The sequence below is a fragment of the Triticum dicoccoides genome, chromosome 2B (assembly GCF_002162155.2).
Source record: "Triticum dicoccoides isolate Atlit2015 ecotype Zavitan chromosome 2B, WEW_v2.0, whole genome shotgun sequence".
In the NCBI taxonomy this organism is placed as follows: domain Eukaryota; kingdom Viridiplantae; phylum Streptophyta; class Magnoliopsida; order Poales; family Poaceae; genus Triticum; species Triticum dicoccoides.
The window spans coordinates 43,933,905-43,943,560 of NC_041383.1; positions in this window are offsets into that span (position 1 = coordinate 43,933,905).

The window sequence follows — 9,656 nt, forward strand, 5'->3', positions numbered from 1 at the left end:
GAAAGCTTTCTGATCAACGGGGGTCGATGCCGGCAACTTGTATCATCGCTATGCTATCTACGCTGTAAGGTGAACGACCGGTACAGTCATTGTTCCGAAAAATTGTGGTTATGCAAAAAATGAAGTTGTTTGCCTAGAGACTGGTGATTGGAGGATTACCAACAATGGAGGTGAAGCTTAAACGTCATCTGAGAAGGAAGGCTACCAACCCTAAGATGTGGTATGAAGGTAAAGCATGATCCAGAATCATGGTAGACTACTGCTCACTATGGTTGCCTGCATGTTTGCTTGACTAATTGACCATACATGTGTGTTGGTGCATAAAATTTGGGAAATGATAAGGTTCAACCGGTGGATAACAGCGACGCAACGACTGGCTCCCTGTCGCGCCACACATCCCACATTGGGCTGCGCATCGCTCAACCCACACGAAGCAACCAACAGCCCTTTTTTCTTTTTCAGAGCCTTCTTGTGATTCAGCGACCCAAAACTTATCCAATCTCACCTCTGTCCTCTACCTTTTCCTCTCCGAGAAGCTCACAAAGACTGCTCAAGGTAGCCAAGTCCATGGCCTACAGCTGCCCAACATGGTTGCGCAAGGGAAACAAAGGGGGCGGCGGGAGGAGCCTAGTCCATGGCCGCAACACATGACCTCCATTGCAAAAAGAAAAAAAATCTGAGAGATGCACAAAATGTTTTTGCAACATGATCGGTTGTGGAAAAAAAATCTGAAATATGATCTCCATTGCAAAGGTATCTGCAACAAGACCTCGGTTCAAATGGGACGTCTGTTGCAATGGTGAAGGGCGTCTCTCGGCCGATCGATAGCATCAGATATGACGGGTCACGACCCAGCTAATCTTTTAAAAAGATCAGCCGGCGAACAAGTAGCATGCCCCATTAAATTTCCTCTAATTTGTTGTAGTATGTTCCTCTCAACATTTTTCCTCAAGATAAGTTCAGAAAAAACATTTATCCTCAAGATGTAGATTTTGTACCATGTTGCAGCTTTTCAGGATTTTTAAGTAATGATAAAATATAGTTTCCTTTTTTCTAAATGGTTAATTTGATAAATGCCACTCCAAATTTGGCGATTCCAAGAAATGCCACTGCAATTTTCAAACTTTGAAAAATGCCATTTCATGCCATTTCCAGTGCTTTAACTAGTGTGGAATATAAAAGGGGAAAACCAGAAGCATTGGGAGTATAGTGTTGAGCGTGCCATGGCGGATCTGAAAGTGCAAACCGGACAAAGGCAACTTCGCAACCAATGTTTGCTTTCAACTAGCAAGTAAGTGATGGACAAGAAATCAGAGTAAAGCAGTGGCAATCTATTTTCTTGTTGTGATAAATAAGTTGAGCAGATACGAAAGAGTACAGCCTCTGGTGCGGCGCCGTGTATGCATCTGCTGAGAATTTGAAGGTGCCGCGGTAGCGATGGCTGTCGGCGGCGTGGAAGCAGATAGGAGGGTAGACGGTGGCGGAGGGGCGCGGTAGCTGAGACGGTCGTACGAGCGGTGCCGGCAAGGTGGACGACTAAAGGGGTGAAGCGAGAGGACAGGATGCAAGGATCTCGGTCCGAAGCCGTGGATGAGAGAGGTCAATCTCTTATAATGGATGGCGTCGTCGGGGTATCAGCTCCAGCAAGGTGGAGGAGGACGGCGGTGGATGGGGGTGGCGGACGAAGGAGGCTCGGGTGGAGAGGGTGTTTTGGTACCCACAGAGTACGAATGGGGATATGGAGGTAGAGAGGAAGGGGGAACCATGTCTTCAGGGCGCGCTTGTCTCAAATGCGAGGAAATTTACAAACTTAGCCCCCGTTTCAAATTTCCTACATCACTGCAATATTAGTCGGTTGGGGATAGGATGGTAATCTTACATACACCGAATATTTGCCGATGAGAGTTTGGTTTTGGCACCCATCATGTATAAGTGAAATTACGAACCTACCCCTATCGAAACCTATAGAAATCGAGCAGATAGGCTTTGCGTGGCAGGGATAGGCAGTAGTAATTTTCATCTCGCCGATTTTGTTTTCGGGCGGTTACTGCGACTTTCCCCGCTTCCTTCAAAATTTGCAGAGTGCATGTTTACCGTGCCAACTTAATTCGAATCCTGTTTGTATTCTATTTTTTCGGGCGAGATCCATTTTCGATTGGAATAAAATTCTATATACAACATTTCTTTATGTATACTTTCAAAAGCACAACAAATAATTCTGCTCCTTTATATGTATAATATGATTTGAAAATACAATGGTCTCAAAATCATAAGGTTGAATTCAAAAAATTTAAACCAAATAATGATCTACTAAAATGTAGGATCAGTAATAGCTACATATTAAATAACATAGATGCGCGTGAATTCATATGAGTATGCATGTTTGATAGATCAATTTTGGTCCGAGTATGGATTACATGTATCATCATCTCGAATTCAAATATTTGAATCCCTTTTACATTCACTTCTTTCACGCCCATCTCTCTCGCATGCATGCTCCTTCATGTAGCTATCACTCTCTTTTCTCCAGCTCACCCGCACGCTCACTTCATGTTTCTCCTATCCTCGCAAACATGGTCTTTCGACGTCTTCCTTGACAAGTGTCACGCTTCTCCCTATCATTATACATTACACGGTTTTCATTATCTCTCACGTCTCTATCGTTCTCTGGTATCACTAGGTACCTAAGCTTTCTTTTTCACCACCACACACACAGTCTCCACTTGTCTTTCATTTTGTCTTTCTCTCTATGGGATTCTCTCACACACCCTATATGTCTCTAGATATGACTCATACCACTAAAATTACTCTCTCTCTCTCTCCTGTAGACACAACATTTGTTGCGGTCTCCTTTTCGTTTCCATCCCAGACTGACATTATTCATTTGTTTACTGATCAGACAAACTCCCCCCCCCCTCTCTCTCTCTATCTCACACACACACACAACCCCTGCTTCCACTCCCCTTCCCGACTACCATCTCTCTCTCACACACACAAAACTCTCGCTTTCGCACCCTCGAATCGTATTTCTCTCACAAACATTTATCGACTAGCCTCTAGATAGGTTTATACACCCGCACACTCGTGCTTCCACTATCACATACATGTCTCTCTCCCGCTCCTTGTATCTATGTAGATTTTTCTTCCCTTCTTGAGACACGCCCTCTTGATCGTGCACACACACACACACTATCGCCTCATTTTAAGATGATACCTCTTGCACACACACTCTTTGTGTTTTTGTCACACATGCACTCCGTCCTCCTCCTCTCTCTCACTCTCTCTCACTCTCACACACACACACATGGGATTTTTGCAACAACTAGCAAGATGCACATGCGTTGCATGGAACATCAAGATGCATTTGTATGAGTAGTTTATCTTGTGGGAGAAAAGGATGAACGAGGGAAGGCCTTATTTGCAAATATGGAGAGGGGTGTGGTATGCTTTTGCAAAATTGCCATAGTTTGCTTCCTATCCGTCAGATATAGATCGGACGGCCTATATTGCAGGATGGCATACACACGATCATCACCGACTATGCTTTTTATAAGAGTAGGGATAAAAAACAGAGTTGGTCATGATGGTGGGCCTGCCATCCTGCAATATAGGCCGTCCGATTTATATCTGACGGATAGGAACAGAACTATGGCAATTTACCCACACCCCTCTCCACATTTGCAGATAAGGCCTTCCCTCGTTCATCCATTTCTCCCACAAGATCTTGATGTTCCGTGCAACTCACGGGCATCTTGCTAGTAAGAGTAGAAATTAGACATATACCACTTCTCCAATCTTGAAACCAACAACATTCCTCCCTTATCTAATCAAAACCGCCAAAGGAATATATTTTGAATGAAACATAACATATTTTTAGTGATATACATATTTCAAAACTAGACTTTTTTCTATCAAATCGGTGAATATGTATTAATCTACTTTGATCGTGTGGCAACGCATTGGCACATTGCTAGTAGTTATTATAAATTTTTGGACACCAGACAAACGGTGGAGTACATATACGAAGAGAAGAGGCGCACGCACGCAGTTGGTCTCTCGTTGTCTCGCACACATGAGTGTTACTAAAGGCAACATTAACAAAAAAAACCTAAAACCCTAGGTGCACGCTTGCTACATTGCGGATACCGGGTACGTAGTGGATGCACCTTTGTAGGAATAGTCAGCTCGCGTGATAATTTGATCCGTAAGTTGATGGTCGGGACCACAGGTGAACGATTGGAGGCGGTGGCTCGCCAGTGCTACCTCTTGAGCATGCGTTGGTTTTTCCCTTGAAGAGGAAAGGGTGATGCAGCAAAGTAGCGTAAGTATGTTCCTCAGTTTTGAGAACCAAGGTATCAATCCAGTAGGAGGCTCCTCCCAAGTCCCACGCGCCTACACAAACAAACAAGAACCTCGCAACCAACGCGATTAAGGGGTTGTCAATCCGTTCACGAAAACGTGCAAAAGTGAGATCTGATATAGATAATAAGATAAGATAAATATTTTTGGTATTTTTATGATATAGATTGGAAAACAAAAGATGAAAATAAAAGTAGATGGAAAACTTATATGATAAAAGATAGACCCGGGGGCCATAGGTTTCACTAGTGGCTTCTCTCAACATAGCATAAGTATTACGGTGGGTGAACAAATTACTGTCGAGCAATTGATCGAAAAGTGCATAGTTATGAGATTATCTAGGCATGATCATGTATATAGGCATCACGTCCGCAACAAGTAGATCGAAATGATTCTGCATCTACTACTATTACTCCACACATCGACCGACTCCTGCCTACATCTAGAGTATTAAGTTCATAAGAACGGAGTAACCCATTAAGCAAGATGACATGATGTAGAGGGACAAACTCATGAAATATGATATAAACCCCATCTTTTTATCCTCGATGGCAACAATACAATACGTGCCTTGTTGCGCTGCTGTCACTGGGAAAGAACACCGCAAGATTGAACCCAAAGCTAAGCACTTCTCCCATGGCAAGAAAGATCAATCTAGTAGGCGAAACCAAACTTATAATTCGAAGAGACTTGCAAAGATAACTAATCATACATAAAAGAATTTAGAGGAGATTCAAATATTTCTCATAGATAAACTTGATCATAAACCCACAATTCATCGGATCTCGACAAACACACCGCAAAAAGAGTTACATCGAATAGATCTCCAAGAAGAGGAAGGAGAACTATGTATTGAGATTCAAAGAGAGAGAAGAAGCGATCTAGCTAATAACTATGGCCCCGAAGGTCTGTGGTAAATTACTCACAACTCATCGGAGAGGCCTTGGTAGTGATGGAGAGGCCCTCCATGGTCGATTCCCCCTCGGGTGGAGCACCGACAAAGGCTCCAAGATGGGATCTCGCGGATACAGAAGGTTGCGGAGGTGGAAATAGTTTTTCGTGGTGCTCCTGGATGTTTTCGGGGTACGTAGATATATATAGGCGAAGGAAGTCGGTCAGGGGAGCCACGAGGGACCCACAAGGCAGGGGGGCGCGCCCACCCATACTGGGCGCACCGGCCACCCTCGTGGCCTCCTTGGCTGCCTCTTGACGTCCACTCCAAGTGTCCTGGACCTCCGGTTAGTAGGTTAGTCCCAAAAATGATATAAAAGTGTAGAGTAAATCCCATAAACATCCAAAACAGGTAATATAATAGCATGGAACAATCAAAAATTATAAATACGTTGGAGACGTATCAAGCATCCCCAAGCTTAATTCCTGTTCGTCATCGAGTAGGTAAATGAAAAAACTAGAATTTTTGATGTGTAATGCTACCTAGCATAATTCTCAATGTAATTTTCTTTATTGTGGCATGATTGTTCAGATCCAAATGATTCAAGATAAAAGCTTATAAAACATAAAAATAGTAATATTTTGAAGCATACTAACAAATAATCATGTCCTATCAAAATAGCATAGCGAAAGAAAGCTTATCCCTACAAAATCATATAGTTAGGACATACTTCATGTTTATCACACAAAATACTCCCATCATGCACAACTCCGGTTTTAGCCAAGCAATTGGTTCATAATTTTTAACGCGCTTCAGCTTTTTCAACTCTTACGCAATACATGAGCGCAAGCCATGGACATAGCACTATATGTGGTATATTGTGGTGGTTGTGAGGACAAAAATGGAGAAGATAATCTCACATCAACTAGGCGTATCAACGGGCTATGGAGATGCCCATTAATAGATATCAATGTGAGTGAGTAGGGATTGCCATGCAACTGATGCACTAGAGCTATAAATATATGAAAGCTCAACAAAAGAAACTAAGTGGGTGTGCATCCAACTTGCTTGCTCACGAAGACCTAGGGCATTCTGAGAAGGCCCATCATTGGAATATACAAGCCAAGTTCTATAATGAAAATTTCCCACTAGTATATGAAAGTGACAACATAAGAGACTCTCTATCATGAAGATCATGGTGCTACTATGAAGCACAAGTGTGGAAAAAGGATTGTAACATTGTCCCTTTTCTCGTTTTCTCTCTTTTTATTTTATTTTATTTTATTTTATTTATTTGGTGGGCTTCTTTGGCCTCTTTTTTTTCTAAAGTTCGAAGTATCATCCCGACTTGTGGGCGAATCATAGTCTTCATCATCCTTTCCTCACTTGGCACAATGCTCTAATAATGAAGACCATCACACTTTTATTGATTTACAACTCAAGAATTACAACTCAATACTTAGAACAAAATATGATTCTATGTGAATGCCTCCGGCGGTGTACCGGGATATGCAATGAATCAAGAGTGACAAGTATGAAAAATTATGAAGGTGGCCTTGCCACAAATACAATGTTAACTACATGATCATGCAAAGAGACAAAGATGGAGCGTGTCATAATAAACGGAATGGTGGAAAGTTGCATGGCAATTTGTTACATAACTTTTACCATACATGCATGCTACGGGACTTGCCAACTTCAACACAAGTATTTCTCGATTTCATAATTACCCAATTAGCATGACTCTAACATTACCACCTTTATATCTCAAAACAATTATCAAGCATCAAATTGATCATAGTTTTTAATGCACTTTCTATGATAGTTTTTATTATACCTAACTTGGATGCTCATCATTCTAGGACCAAATTTATAACCATAGCAAATACCATGCTGTTCTAAAAGACTCTCAAAATAATATAAGTGAAGCACGAGAGATCATCAATTTCTTCAAAATAAAGCCACCGCCACGCTCTAGAAAATATAAGTGAAGCACATAGAGCAAAACTATCTAGCTCAAAAGATATAAGCGAAGCACATAGAGTATTATAATAAATTCTAAATCATGTGGGTTTCTCCAAAAAAGGTGTGTACAACAAGGATGATTGTGGTAAACTAAAAAGCAAAGACTCATATCATACAAGACGCTCAAAGCAAAACACATATCATGTGGTATATAAAAATATAGCTCGAAGTAAAGTTACCACTACTAGGAAAAGGCCTACTAATGGGGCACCGGTTTTGCCTACTAATGGCGCACTACCGGTGCGCCATTACTATCACGCCACTAGTATTTTTTACTAATGGCGCACCACTGGTGCGCCATTAGTATCTGGTATACTAATGGCGCACCACATAGAAGTGCGCCATTAGTAACATTTTTTTCAAATGTTTTTTCAGAAAAAAATTTAAATTTTTTTTTCAAATTTTTTTCGCTTTTTTCTTAATCTCAGGTCACTATGGCTTAATCTCGGGTCAATATGCTTAAACTCAGGTCAAATCGCACTCCGTGGTCAAACTTTCCAAAAGGTCACTCATCCTCACACTACTCCAGCCCAAGCACGCTTAACTTCAAAGTTCTATCCAACCCCAGCAACAGCTCACTTCACAGGCACTTGTTGATATATTTAGCATATCAATCCTATTATACCTTGTTGATGTCTAGGACTTTGTTCATGTTCATGACTATGATGAAATTTTGAAAAATATTTCAAACTTCCCGATCATATTACGTATCATTTTTTGAAAAACAATTCAGAAAAATTCAAAATCAATTTTTTTCAAATTTTTTTGCCTCTAGATCTTGAAAGCCCCGTAACTTTTTTTCTGTTAGGTTTTTGGGGATTTTGAAAATGTTTAACGGGGTTTCCCCGGTTAAATTCGGATGTAACTTTTCGAGTAGATGTTTTTTCATATATAAAACTTTTTAATCCGAGTTCGTATGCAAAAGTTATGCCCATTTTACAAATTTCCAGAGAGATTTTGCAAATAAAGTCGAAATTTATATTTGTAAATTTTCCCAACTAGACCACATATCACATGGGAAACTTATTTTCTTTTATTTTTTTTGACATTTTTGTCTTTTTTTTTATTTTTTTAAAACTGAAAAGGCGGTCCACAAGGGGGGGTGCATTCTATGGAAGCGGGGCAAACAAGTAATGGCGCACCGTGGGGTGGTGCGCCATTAGTAGTTAAACTAGTAATGGCGCACCACACCCACGGTGCGCCATTACTAGTTTTGAAAAAAAATATTAAAAAAATTGAATTTTTTTTATTTTTTTTTGAAAAAAACTTAGTAATGGCGCACCTGTGAACAGTGCACTATTACTAGCGCCATTACTAATAATTTTTTTTATTTTTTTTTCAAAACTACTAATGGCGCACGGTGGGTGTGGTGCGCCATTACTATGTCAACTAGTAATGGCGCACCACTCCCACGGTGCGCCATTAGTAGTTTTGAAAAAATTAATTTTTTTTACTAATGGCGCACCGTGGGATGTGGTGCGCCATTAGTATTTGCACACTAATGGCGCACCAACACATGGTGCGCCATTAGTATTTAGTAATGGCGCACCACATGTACAGTGCGCCATTAATGTCCATCCCATCTATAGCCATTTTTCTAGTAGTGTACCGATAGACGAAGACGAAAGAGGGGATGCCTTCCGGGGCATCCCCAAGCTTAGGATTTTGGTTGTCCTTGAATATCTTGGGGTGCCATGAGAATACCCAAGCTTAGGCTTTTGCCACTCCTTATTCCATAGTCCATCAAATCTTTACACAAAACTTGAAAACTTCACAACACAAAACTCAACAGGAAATCTCATAAGCTCCGTTCGTGCAAGAAAGAAAAACCACCACATAAGTTATGATAATGAACTCATTCTGTATTTATATTGGTGTTAAACCTACTGTATTCCAACTTCTCTATGGTCCATACCCCCCGATACTAGCCATAGATGCATCAAATAAAGCAAACAACACACGAAAAACAGAATCTGTCAAAAACAGAACAGTCTGTAGCAATCTGTAATTTTAGGATACTGCTGGAACTCCAAAAATCCTACCAAAATAGGACGTCCCAGGAATTTTTTCTATTGATCTGCTTCAAAAAGAATCAACGCAGAAGCACGATTCTGTGATTTATTGATTTTTTTTCTGTGCGTGCAAAGTTTCTGTTTTTAGCAGAATCAAATTAACTTTCACCCAAGCTTATCCTATAGGTTCTACTTGGCACAAACACTAATTAAAACATAAAAACACATCTAACTAGAGGCTAGATTAATTATTTATTACTAAACATGAACAAAAATCAAGGAACAAAAATAAAATTGGGTTGTCTCCCAACAAGCGCTATCATTTAATGCCCCTAGCTAGGCATAGAAGCGAGAATAGATCTAGGCAT